Source organism: Abramis brama (genome assembly GCF_963993115.1).
Source record: "Abramis brama genome assembly, chromosome: 7".
NCBI classification, from domain to species: domain Eukaryota; kingdom Metazoa; phylum Chordata; class Actinopteri; order Cypriniformes; family Leuciscidae; genus Abramis; species Abramis brama.
This window is the reverse complement of record NC_139969.1, coordinates 2476509-2491272: the sequence shown is the minus strand read 5'-3', so window position 1 is coordinate 2491272 and position 14764 is coordinate 2476509. Positions and strand designations below refer to the sequence as shown.

The window sequence follows — 14764 nt, the reverse complement described above, 5'->3', positions numbered from 1 at the left end:
CATGTGCAACATCCTATGGGTTCTGTACTGGAAACAGACATGATTAGTTCATCTCTCGAGTCTTCGGGTTCGGGTCCGAGTCTTTCGTTTTCCTGTCAGTCCCATAGAGGATATGCTGAGAGAAATGTTTAGTTCATGTCTCGAGTCTTCGGGTCTGATTCTTCTGACTCTTTCGTTCTTTTGTCATGTGATGAACGAACGACTCAAACCCGAAGACTCGAGAGATCAACTAATCAGTTCTGTATCCGGTACCGACTGCATAGCTCAGTTTATGAGGATCACGGGATGAACGAATGACTCGAACCTGAAGTCTATAGACTCAAAACGTGAACTAATCAGTTCTGTGTCCGGTACCGACAGCATAGCTCAGTTTATGAGGATCACGGGATGAACGAACGGCTCAGATCGGGAGGTGAGGTAAACTAATACATAGCCTGAAGACCAAGATAAATTAATGAATCATTTCTGTTTCTCATAATTTGGCCTTTTCTTCGCATTGCAATTTTTTTCTTATTCTAAATGCGATCAACATTTGATGTGTTTGGGGAATTTGGCTAACATGTACCATTTTAAATACATTCTGCTGAAATGAACGAAATGACTCGAAAAAAGATTTGTTCATAGATGAACGAGATTCAAAGATCCGAGTCAGTAAAATGATCCGAACTTCCCACTACTAGGTCGGGATTTCTAGATCAACCAAAATGTCCGGGATTTGGCTTTTGCTTTCTACAGTCGTCGTTTTTGCATTGCTTTAGGTCCCGCCTTCTTGCACGCCACCATTGGTCAGTGGGTCATGTACGTAACGCAAACATTGGTCAAACTGCATCTCAGTCATTGCTCTGAGCAGCAGGAGAGCACAAGAGAGAGACAGAGCTTGCTTATCAACAGTGGCACATGGCTCCTGAACAGCCTAAAAAAAGCCCAAATGTAAATTCACAGACGATTTACAGAGAAAATTCCCGTGTTTTCGTCTCGGTCGGGATCCGTGTGAAGCAGAATGCATGACCTGCAAAGCTGGCATAAAGGTGCTGGCGACCTAGAAGCCCACATAGGGAAAGTATACAAGAGAACATCCAGAGGATTGAAAGTATTTTTACTGAAATAGTGTAGTAGATGTTTTATTTGATTTTAACCAATGGCCATGAAAAGAAACAGTGTCATGTATAAGGTGTTAAAAGCTAAACTATTATTACTTTTTTATATATTATTCTACTGTCGCGGGCCAAATGTTGAATGGAAAGGATGTATTAGTTTATGTATTAAAGTACAATAATAACATAGTTGCAAGGTTGGGAATGCATTTGTCAAGTATTTTTTTATGCATTTGTCAAGTATTTTTTTATGCATCCCCCCCCCCCCCCCCCTCACTTATGAAAACTAAAATATGTTCACCCTAACTAACACATATGCTAACACACATGCATTTCCCATTCCATCTGTTTATCACACACTGCCTCTGTTTGCAGTTCTGTCTCTCTCACTCAGTCAGTCAGAGTGAGTGAAAGTGTTTCTCATCTCACAAGCCCACACACATCCGAATGAAGTGTCTCTCCTAATCAAACCAGTTCAAATCTAATCCGGTTCTGGAGCAGCACTGACATTTACATGCAGGAAAGTCTGTGGGAGTCAAAACCACCCGTGAGAAAGACAAACCACACATCTCACGCATATATCCAGGGCTTGACATGCACTGTCACTCACCATTCACTGTTTTCCAAAGTTACTGGCCACTCAGTATTTCACTGGCCACAATTTTGACATTGATAGACTGCCATATAGATATTTTTAATATTAGCCTATCTCATAATTTGGCAGCCGGTATATTAGGCTGCTGTCCCTTTAAGACCTGACGCACGGATCCGTTATACTGTTTTATATAGCCGATTTACTGGTCTTTATGTGCACGCACTTTGGGTGTTTGAGCACAAAATCTGCAGGAATGAGTAAAACTATGCTCAATACGGGACAATATCGGGATGGATACAGATACGGTTCGCTGATATATCATGCATCCTTAACATAAACTTAAAAAAACAAATGGAAATTAGAAATGTTGCTTTGGCAACTAAGTGAGTTTAAGCTGAGGTACAAAAATTACTAAAACTAGTAAAGTACTACATAACAAAACAATCAAAACTTTAACTAAAATTTAAATGAAAACTGAAAATATAAAATAAAACTTAACTCTAAATATTAATAAACACTACAATTGTCACGTGTGGTATCGAAGCTCACGAAGACAATGAATACACAGAATAATCTACTCAGGAGAAACAGCATAGACATACAGTGACGAAAACGGACAGAGAACGAGGGAGAACACAAACACAGGGTTTAAATAATCAGGAGAACTAATGACATAATTGCCAGAACAGATGAATGAAATCAATAATCAGACACACTGGGAAAAGCACAAAACGTAGAAACCCTCACAATAATAGTATTGGCTACGAACAATGCCAAACTAACACTGCTTGGTACATAGATACACTTGTAAAAGTCAATGCAGAAATGGATTCAATACAGTGTCATCCTCTCAATTATCGAGCATCATGTGACACTGAACATGTAAAACAAACAGGTTTGAAGATGATGATGAACGACTGCATTTGTCCCTGCATGAAGAGACTCGTAAATCTTCCTCACTGAAGGAGCACATAAACAAAAGCAGCGACGCTCATGGTGTAAATCAAACGGGTTTACAACACGACTCAGACTCAGAGTATATGAAACATCTCCAGTCTGCAAGAATCAGATAAACATGCAGAAAATCTGCTGTATAATAATTATTATAATAATATGCTAGAGCTCCATGATTAATCATTAAACACCCATGCTTCCTAAATGCCATTGATTTGGCTTATTAAACCTTTTTTGTCTATTAAACATTATTTCTGTTATAATTCAAATGATCACAGAAGTACTGGGATAAAAGTGTATAGTTCGTATATATACACTGATGTCTATAGAAGTGATAAAAATAGAGCAAACCAACCTTTTGAAAGTAATTAGACACTTCAAATAAAGATTGTATCGTTACATCGTTACACCAGTAGGTGGCGACAAGTGACTGTTAAACATGCATTTGTCATTGAATCATTCATTCAAGAGATTCGTTCAAAAACACTGAAGAGAAGTATTTATGAGTCATTGAATCATTCATTCAAGCCGAATTTAAAAAAAAATATTCAAAATTAAAAAAATGTTTAATATAGTCTGCAGCAATTAAAATTTTGTCAGAACCTCTAGTAACTTACACTAGTAAAATAAATTATTTTGTTTATTTGTCTGTTCAGAATCGTGGGAGAATCGCAATCTCTGTTTGAAACAAAACAATCGTGAGTAAGGAGGGCAAAAAGTGCCCTACTCCATGTTTTTAATCATTGTAATGATTAGTGCAATATTTTATTTTATTTAGAGTTTTTACAACGTGCAATATTATTATTATCTATTACAATGTGTATTTATTTAAACTAGAAAGGTTATTTATATACAGTCTTTTTTTTTTTTTTTGCATTCTTTGCATTTTTAAAATGTTTTGTTGCTCTCTGCTCTACCTTAAAATATATATATTAATTTAAAACCTGACTCTGAGAAACGCACAAGAATTCCAATGTACCTGTACTGAAACGTACCTGTGCAAATGGCAAGAAACTTTGAACTTTGATTCTCAGTTTCTCCAGAATCGTGCAGCTCAATAATACGCTATACTCAGAACCAAGGGAATATCACATGACCCCTGCTCAGGTATAAAACATATACTACTCCTTTTTAAAACAATGTGAATCAGTCATGAAACATGACCAGAACGAATATATGTATATGTTCAGTACAAAAAAATAGAAAAAATAACTGCACAAATCGAACCGTTTCTGCATTTTTTCTGAGGTCTTGAAATGTTAAGCACAACCATTCTTACATTAATTGGCACATTAAATTAAATGTGGAAAATGAAGACTGCATTTATGAAAGATTTCCACAGAAACTCATTTTGCTCGTGTTTTATGAACGAAGCCCAATGCAAAACACTAACAAACAACATATGCAATCTTTATTAGTAAAATAACAATAACAGACAAAATGAATAAAAACACTTCAAAGGAATGCGAATGCAATACATGCTTTTTTTTAATACGTGACACATGCATGTTTTGTATGCTTGCAGCTTAAGTACTCAAATAGGCCTATAGCCTAAAATAAAATGCAGATCGATTAAGCACAGTTTTAAAATCTCAACTAAGCTGGGGCCAATTCATCTCAGAAAAATACGTCTTTACAGAGGAACAAACAGATGAAAGTCTCGCCAGTGGCAATAACCGGTCCATGGCCAATTACTGAAGCACAGCCGAGAACAAAAGCCGAAGACAAGATCACCTCGAAAGGAGGAGAAACATGAGATAATGAAGCTTTAAGCCAGAGGCCGACCAGCCGACGCATCCAGAGAGACAGACAGATTAATAGTCAGACTTAGCATTATCCACACCAATAACTCTACACACGGTGGATATGAGCTTAATATAGCCAGCGGTCGCAGGAGCCGAGCATCTGACGGTGAACAGGCTGGCGCTCCGAGGGTTAACCGGCTGTCTGGTTGCCATGGTTACTCTGGAATACCGGGAGACTCAAACTAACCGTGGAGGGAAAAGGAGGAAAAAAATCCTCTATTGTCTTTTGCATATGGATAACGGTGCGACTCTGCGTCTTCACACGTTTCTATTGAAGCTTTTTAAGGTCTGATTAAAAAGAAGAATCACATGTTTAGATAATTGCATTTAATAAAGGCTGAAAAAAATACAAAACAGGATTATATCTGTATCTATATCTTAAAATATCTGTATATTTATGAAATAGTGTTATTAAAAACAAGTGTTATTTGACAATATTATGGATTATTTTATTTGTTTTAAATGCTAATTTTAAGAATAACTAGCGTTAAATTGACATTAAAGAGCAGAACAAGTCTGACTGTTAATTTTGAATAAAGAATAACTGGCATTAAAACGATATACTAAAGACAGCAAAACAAGACTATTAATACATCCATTGTAAAAAGTGTCAATGTTCTGTTGACACTTACAGACGCTTTATATCTGATCTGAACCCTTTCATTCATGCATCCTAATATATTCATGCTGATTTAGTTGCTTCAATAAAAACAGTAAATTTATATGCAATTTCCAAATGACTACTGTTTAATTTAATGAGCACATTTGCACACATCTGCCTCAGAAACATGTCAGTGATGTCAAACACACATTGATATGAGCGTCTGTCTGGTGTCAGGCGAGGAGAACGGACTATAAACACAGAGACACTGAGACGCTTCCTTTGTTTGACGGTTCCTCTCATTAACAGGCGCGAGGGGGGCTGAGGGGGGCTAGGGGGGCTGAGGGGGGCTGGAGGGGGACTGAGGGGGGCTGAGGGGGGCGGGAGGGGGGCTAGGGGGGCTGAGGGGGGCTGAGGGGGGCTGAGGGGGGCTGGAGGGGGGCTGAGGGGGGCTGGAGGGGGGCTGAGGGGGGCTGGGAGGGGGGCTGAGGGGGGCTGGGAGGGGGGCTGAGGGGGGCTGGGAGGGGGGCTGAGGGGGGCTGGAGGGGGGCTGAGGAGACCTCCTGCGGACCGCTGGACCAGAGACAGTTAAACACAGAATAATAGCAGGTTCCTGTGCTTGTGAAATGGGGTTTACATTAGTGGAAGTCATTATCAATGCATGTAAAAGACATCCAGAGACACTAAACTGCAATTGTAAACACATACAAATGAAGACAGTTTTGTTTCAGTGCAATGCTTTTCAAAATCAGAATGAAATTTATCGACAAGGAATTTGTCTTGAAAATGATTGTGTGTGTGTGTATAACACTTTACTTTAAGCCTATATATATAATGCATTATAAAAGTATTTTTAATGCATTCATATTTTTGGTCATGGGCATTAATTATGCCTTGTAATGCACCTTATGATCTCATGAATAATTATAACCACAGTTTAATACATTATAATACTTCTCCATTCATTGTCACACCTTTAGAAAGTAAAATGCATTAAAATACATTCAGATGAAACAAGGAATCTGCAAATATAGGCTTTAAGTAAAGTGTTACCTTTGTGGAAATTTATGTAGATTCTCTACCAATAATAACATGAACAAAAAATGTATTAAATTACTCTCTTATTCTTTCTTTTCTTAGGATGATGTGGAAAAATAAGTCCTTCTGAAGACACAACTATTGTACCTAATGTTAGGTAACATGGTAACATCTTAAATTATCTAGTTTGATTGACATCTAAAGTCTAATTTATTTAATCATTTGAATAAATCCACCACATTACACCAACATCAAGTTTCTCATCACCGTAAAGCCAGAGTCTCATGAAGTAACATTACATCAACAAGAAGGAAGCATTCATGTCTGAACAACGACTAAACACATCTAACTCAACATTAATAATGAAGATCTGACAGGTTATTCATGTAAAGACATTAACAAGACATTAGCATTAGAAGGACACAGATTAATATTCCCACAAACACATTCTTGGGTTTGTGAATGACAGTAATGCTTCGGAAATGATTCTGTAGGTCACATGATGACAGTGACAACATGCCGGATGTAGAACGTCCCAGATTACATTCATACTACACACACTCACACACTCATCACATGTAGATTAATGTCCAGTAGTTTCAGTGATAGTGAAGTGACTGACGCTCGGGAGCTGTCCGGTGCTGAAACACACTCACACACACACTACAGGGACATTTTTAACCCTTACTTTACATTTTTTAAGTTAAAGTAATCTTGATTTTTCTTTTTTTAAAACTTCACATCCAATTTAACTCTTTCCCCGCCAGTGTTTTAAAAAAAACGAAACAAAAACGTTGCCAGTGCCAGCATTTTTGATCATTTCAACAAAACTTTCATGGCCCCCAGAATATTTTTGATGTCTGAATATCTGAACATGCATATTGAAAAGAAAGAACAGCTTCGATATGATATGTGTGAATATATCTCTCGCTGCTCATAAAGGAATCTGATATATCTAGATCCAAACTCCCAGGCAATTCCCACAGTAATGCTCATATACGCACCGTAAGCAGCGTACAGAAAATACAGATGTTAAACTAAGGAGAAGACAAATGTTCCTAGGGACGACTTCTATTCCCAAACCTCATTTACTGCACACACACACACACACACACACACACACACACACACACACACACACACACACACACACACACACACACACACACACACACATTCTTGTACATCTATCTTTATGAGGACATTCATTGACACAATGCAATCTCTAGCCGCTTACCCTAACCTTACCCATCACAACTAAGTGCCTAACCCGACCCCTGACCCTAAACCGACCCTTAACCTCATTATAACCTTATCCCTAAAACCAAGTCTTGACCCTCAAACAGGCCTTTAAAGGCTCTCAGAAACTGAGGACTGGCCAAAATGTCCTCACTCCAATGGTCTAAAACTCAAACTGGTCCTCACAAAGATAGTTGTACAAGTACACACACACACACACACACACACACACACACTAAGACAGTTGGTCTGATCTCAAACACCTTCAAACCTTCATGTCTTCTATTGAACTAGAGACCCTCCAGCAGGGCAATACCAATTACCCACAATCCCATATAGGGAAGAAAAATCACAAATTAGATCTCTATACAATCTAAGTAGTTTCTCCTAGACGGTAATGCGATTAAAGGCCGGGCAATGGAGCCGTTTGCTGAAGTCCCCTGCTTTCCAAATGTGCTCCTCTAGAGGTTTGAAGGATCTCAAAAATGTCTCAAACTCTTTTCCAAGACCAAATTCTGCAATGAAAATTGCATTTGTCAGATTCAGTGTGAGCAATACATGTTTGTTCTGGGGCTACGGCACATGCACATGAACTTCACAAATGTTTTAAAAGCAAACCGGTTATTTCAGCCCAGCGGTGACTCAGCAGGTGTTAATGAACTGATGTTTAACTTAATTAAACCAGCATGAACTGTGACAAACATTATCAGAAGATTCTGCGTGTGTGCGCAGCGGCCCTCGACAATGAGGGAACGCATGGGGTTGATTTCACTATTCATACAACCTGCCATATCATCTAAAAATAGTGCTTCCAAAGAGGATTTCACAGCCTGAGAACATTTTCAAGAGTTAGTTCATGCAAAAATAAACAATAATGCCATAATTTACTCACTCTCATGTTGTTCCAAACCTGTATGACTATTTCATGGAGCACAAAGGCTGGTCTTTTCCATCAAATTATAGAATAAAATGGCCTTCAAGCTAAAATAAAAAAACATACAAGTATACTAGTCCATATTTCGTCAGTTTAAGTCCCCCTGTGGCTAAATCCAGCTTTTAATGTAGTTTATATGTCAATTTTAATATGCTTTAAGACAAACCATGTGTAAATTCATAAGTCGACTCCATTGCTGAGTATTTTCTCCTTAAAACTGCAGTGAACCAAAGACAGTCTCAAAAACACGCTTTGAAATCGCTGGTGTTTCTGACGTCACAAACTACCTTGTAACCAATCAGATCAACGTGTGATCGTCAACCAGTGGATCTCTGAGCTGAGTGAGTGAGTGGAGGCGGGGCTCATTTGCATATTCATAGAACCGCACATACTAAATGAGGCAAGGGTGTCGGGTTACATCAGAGATATTTTAAGGCATGAAGACATTTGAAGAAGGAAAAAACTTTTAAATATGTCATTTTGGTGATCAAAGATGAGTTTTAAGGGATAAAATTAAGGACTACAGGGGGACTTTAAATTATTTTTATAAATCAGCCTTCACGTCTTTCTGAGGGTTTTCCAAAAACTTAACCAATGAACAGTATTCAAAAGTAAAACTAAACTTGATAGGCTCCAATTAATGGAATCAAATCGCAAGCTTTTGAATAGAAATCGAATTGAATTTTTTGTCAATCCCCAGCCCTCCTTTAAACAATGCTTTCACAACACTACATTGTTTCAAAACAGCTTTTTTTATTTATAAAATAACAGTGTTAATGTTGTAAAATTCATCAATTATGAAACCAATTCAATTGCAGCAAGGAACCATGGATTGTATGGGGAAATCTTAGTGTGAATTATCCTGTCAGGAGCGTATGCATTACAGCATAACCACAGAACACAGCTGAAAGGTTCTGGAAGAGACATGTTTGTTCCTCGGGTGTCTCAGAAACCCTCCTGTGAACTTACACACATCCAGACACAATTCATTATGCATGAGCCAACAGCGTGTTCTGCTTGTGTGTTTGCACACAAAGGTTACAAGTGTGTGTTTGTTTCTGTGCTTTTTACTTCTCCTGAAATAAATATGTGGCATCAGCACAAGTAAAACTGACCACACTGCTAATGTGTTGTGGGTGGTTGCCAGGGCGTTGCTAAGACTTTGCTATGCAGTTGCCTGGGCATTGTGGGTGGTTGCTAGGGCATTGCTAAGCAGTTTACAAGGGTGCAGTTGCTAGGGTGTTGCGGGTGGTTGCCAGGACATTGCCATGCAGTTGCTAAGACTTTGCTATGCAGTTGCTTGGGCATTGTGGGTGGTTGCTAGGGCGTTGCTAAGCAGTTTACGAGGGTGTTGTGGGTGGTTACAAGGATATTGCTATGCAGTTGCTAAGACTTTGCTATGCAGTTGCTTGGGCATTGTGAGTGGTTGCTAGGGCATTGCTAAGCAGTTTACAAGGGTGCAGCTGCTAGGGTATTGCGGGTGGTTGCTAGGGCGTTGCTAAGCAGTTTACTAGGGTGTTGTGGGTGGTTACCAGGGTGTTGCTTTGCAGTTGCTAGGGTGTTGTGGGTGATTGCGTGGGCGTTGCAATGCAGTTTACAAGGGTGCAGTTGCTAGGGTGTTGCGGGTGGTTGCCAGGACATTGCTATGCAGTTGCTTGGGCATTGTGGGTGGTTGCTAGGGCGTTGCTAAGCAGTTTACGAAGGTGTTGTGGGTGGTTACCAGGGAGTTGCTCTGCAGTTGCTAGGGCATTGTGTGTGATTGCCAGGATATTACTATGCAGTTGCTAGAGCATCGCTTTGCAGCTGGTAGGGCATTGTGGGTGGTTGCCAAGGTGTTGATATGCAGTTGCTAGGGTGTTGTTATGCAGTTGCTAGGGTGTTGGGAGATGTTACCAGGGCATTGCTATGCAGTTACTCAAGAGTTGCTATGCAGTTGCAAGGGCATTGTGGGTGGTTGCCAGGGCATTGCTATGTAGTTATTAGAGCATCGCTTTGCAGCTGGTAGGGCATGGTGGGGGTTGCCAGGATGTTGCTATGCAGTTGCTAGGGTTGTGTGGCTGGTTGCCAGGGTGTTACTTTGCAGTTGCTAAGTCCAATTCAAAATATATTCTTTGATATTCTGCTATGTACATGTGTGTGTGAAATTGTAGGAAAAAATTACATTTGGGCATTTAGCAGAACAATTCCAACAAGCCACAGATATTGTTCATGTAGCCCAAACAGTGCAGAATGAGTTCAATACTTAGTGTTAGGGGTTTGTTCAAATCACTAACAATAAATACCAGCAACAGTAATAGTAATGCTTGACTTAACAAGCACCAAATGTATGCTCAGTTCTGCTCAGTTAAACGTTCTGCTCCACTGCAGAAAGTCCAGTATGCAGATGGTCAGCAGAATAAACCAATCAATACAGCAGAGCGTTTAAACCCAGAACAGCAGCGTTTGTTAAAGAAACATCACGTCCACAACACTTCATCAGCTGATGATCCATGGAGATGAAGGACTTTACAGCAAATACAGACTGAGCTCTGAGCAAACAGCCACACAAACACTGACAAACACGTCTTATAAGGTCATGAACACACAATTCAGAACGAAGCTCGAAGTTTTAGACGCTTCAGATCAAATCTGACATATAGTAAAATGAGGCTAACAACATTTCCTAGCTAAATTTGGTGTAGGATTTACGTAACACATCGAATTAAATGTGAAATTTTAAAGTAGAAAGACTGAAATATTGTTTTATTGTAAAACATATTTCAAACATCTTTGTTTTATAATAATTATTAACAGTGTACTAGTATTTTTTAACTGGATAAATTAGATTTTTTTTTTTTTCACTTTCAAGCCAAATCAGAGCAATTATGATATTTTTAAAATCTCCAGTCATAATTCATCCCCAAAACTAAAATTTTCTTTCACATAAAGGATTTGTGTTATTTATGCCATTAAGTTGTTGTGATTTTGTAGATTGTCTCAAAATCATATGATATGATTTAAGACAATTAAGCACATTTTCCCAAATTTTCATTAAAATAATGCTAATATAAATATACACTGTCTCAATACTTTAACAATACAATAACAAAAACCATTCAGTCTGGATTTTTTAATCTTGATATAAATGCAGCCCAACAAATACTACCATCATGATTTGCTAAATATTTAAATTATATTTAATATCATAAAATATAATAATATCATAATTGCATTACGGTAATGAGAATTGGAGGGTGTTTATATGTCATGAAAATAATGACATTTAATAATGTCACAATGTTGTAATGTCAGTCTCAATGGTATCTCTTGGTACAAAATATAATTTCCTTTAATTTTGGGGTGAAATATGACCTATGACCTATAGACAACATAGACTGTTTTCAATGCTCACGTAAGAGAGAGAGAGAGAGAGAGAGAGAGAGAGAGAGAGAGTGAGAGAGTGTCATGAAGTGGACATACTGATGGATAAGAGCCTCAGATATTGTATTGAGCTGCTGTTTGAACAGACGGGGGGTTTAAGAGGACAAAGACACAGACAGCTTCAGGAGAAGAGAGAAAGAGAGAGAGAGAAACCACTGTCTTCATTTTATATTTTCTAATATGTATAATATACCAATATATCATGGTGTAACAATATATCATGTCAAAATATATCGCAATACAAAAATGCAATAATATGTATTGTGTATAGTTCACCCAAAATGAAAATTGCTGTGTGAGAAAAAAATTCAAGTTTTCAGAGTTTTAGTGTCAGTACTACATTAAACTACTATATATAATGTTGAATATAATGTATAATAATGCAATGGGGGAATATTTGTGGGTCCTGATAATGCCAGATGTCTGATGTTACCAGTAAAATGTGGCCTACATTATTTTAAATATATCTAGTCAGTGAAAGAGTGCATATTCATCTAAAATAATTCTGTATTTTCATCTTCAGAATCATGAATATTGTTATTCTGGTGTCTCTATTGTCCTGTGCTTTGGGTTTCAGCACCAAGTCCAAGTCTATTCATTTACACACACAGTATATTTTTTGTTAATCTTTTATCAAATGTCTTGGAGTATCGCAATAATATCGTATCATGAGTTCAGTATCGTGATATGTATCGGATCGTGACATGAGGGTATCGTTACACTCCTATTAAAACTGCTACAATTTACGTCAAAAAAAGAGAGAGGAAAAGGGGTTCGTATGGCATCCATCAGTCGCTGAAACACAAAGGCTGATCAGATTGATCGGATTCATGAACTATACATAACACCCGACCTCGAGCCCTGATTTCTCTCGGATCACCCTGACCCGTTCTCCCTCGGCTCCCTTCACCCCTAAAACGCCGTCTCATTATCACACGCCAATAAATCCATCAGCATTAATCCTCTTATTTCCACCCTAACCTCTCATTGTGGTCTTCTACAGCTGAGCATTCGGGCTCAGAGAATCCCAGACTGCAGACAATCCCGAAGGAAACACTGATGGAGAGTCCTGGCATGTGTGTGTGTGAGTGGCCCGTGATTATGATGTCAGTGTGTCGCGAGGGTCTGAAGAGCTTCTCATGGCCGACGGGATGAAGAATAAATGCCTGCAGCTGCCGGGACTCTCTCATCTCGAGCAACTTCAGTAAAGCTGCCGGAGAGGACGAGATCTTCGCCTTTACCGACACATCACACACTCACTCTCTTCTTCTACACAGGAGCATTCATGAGCAGATATTTACAGATGAAAACAGCTGCATGAATAACTGATCTGAGACATGCAGTCGTTGCCTCAAGGAGCCGTCAGATCTGACTCTGAAATGACTTTCACTGTTGCACTGTATCAAAAAACAATCATGACTCGAATTAAACATTACAAAGGGAAGCACATTTTAGGTGTTTCTGATTTTAAACATTTACATGCACATCCTTGCGATCTGCAATGCAAATGTGCGATTTCTTATAACTTTTATTGTGTGTTGTTCTATCCTTTTCTGCATTTCCCTTCTGTGTACTAATCTATATTATTACATTTGCATTCATGCATTTAGTAGTTCACTTTTCACTGGTGTATCAAAAAACATTCATGACTTGAATTAAACATTACAAAGGGAAGCACATTTTTAGGTATTTTTATGCTGCATCACTTGCTTTTATTTTAAACATTTAAATGCACATCCTTGCGACTTGCAATGCAAATGTGCGATTTTGACATTTCTTATAACTTTTACTGTATTGTGCTATCCTTTTCTGCATTACTAATCTATATTACTACATTTGCATTCATGCATTTAGCAGTCACTTTTATCCAAAGCAACTTACAAAAGAGAAAGTATCTCATACTTAAGAGCCAAGATATGATAAAATGCATACAATGTTGCTGTTTTTTTTAAAACAAGCATCTGCTGAATGGAAAAATGTAAATGTAAATATGGGTTCTTTCTGTGCACATCAATCAAGAGTTTCTAGTGACACAAAGACTGCACTAACATTCATTAGACATGATCAGATCATGTTCAGAACCAGATTTCCACATTCACACATCAAATCATGCACGCAGAAATGACAGCATGCCTTGCAGAGATTACAGACATCCAGAGGGTTAAATCGGATTTGAAATCAGACATCCACCAAAACCCCCATGTCTAGTGCTATTAACCCGCGAGCAATAACGATTCAAGGACCCGATTAATGAGATAATGATTTAACACGCAAGTAATATGAGATTATGATATGAAGTGTCCTCTTACCTGGAGTTGTTAAAGTTGTCACGAGACCTCACCGGCGGAATGGAGGAAGATCAGCTGAGCAGAAGCGATGGAGGAAGAGTCTACCTCATCCGAGTCTGCTGGAACTTCAGTCACAGCAAATGAATTGAACTCCAGCAATGAAGCTGTAAACGCTCTTGAACAGTTTCCGACGGTGAAAGCAATGACAAGGACCGGGCAGATCCGCGGACGAGCACGAGCACGCGCACACTGACGTCGGTCTCGCGCCTCCTCCGTCTACTGGAGATCAGAAACAAAAGGGTGTTGAAGAAAAAGAGGAGAAGAGCCCTCACAAACCCCCCACCCGACCCCGAGAGAGAGAGAGAGAGCAGCAGTTACAGATGAATATAGAGCTCATGGGAGAATACGTCAATATATCATGACTGTTAACAAATCATTTTAGGTTTCTATTGCATTTTAGATTAGCTAAATATTTTCGCAGCAGACAAGGTTCTTTATTGGAGTCTATGGTTCCAACTTCCATGAAGAACATTCAACATCCATGGAACCTTTCCACTAAACAAAAGGTTCTTTATAGAATTAAATTTAGATTTTTCTTCACTGGTTCATAAGAACTGTTCACTGAAAGGAATCAAAAGTCATTATTCTATGCATGGCATCGCTGTGAAACCCCATTTTTTATAGCAACTTTATTTTTAAGAGCAGCCTAGCCTATAACCTATGCAGCGGACTATGAAAATGTTTTGTCAAATAATCTGGTTTAATAAGTGTAAAATAAATAGCAAATAAGTAAGGA

At 38.6% G+C, this 14764-nt stretch overlaps 1 protein-coding gene across 3 annotated transcripts in view; it reads right to left on the bottom strand.

Annotated features, from left to right (window-relative positions):
* ncana (neurocan a) overlaps positions 1–14173 on the bottom strand; it is an 81083-nt gene extending 66910 nt beyond the window's left edge. For all 3 annotated transcript variants that reach the window (XM_084119321.1, XM_084119322.1, XM_084119323.1), the window contains exon 1: positions 13990–14173. The gene's annotated coding sequence lies outside the window, so the exon portion shown is untranslated. The remainder of the gene's footprint in view (positions 1–13989) is intronic.
* Between the last annotated feature and the right edge of the window lie 591 nt (positions 14174–14764).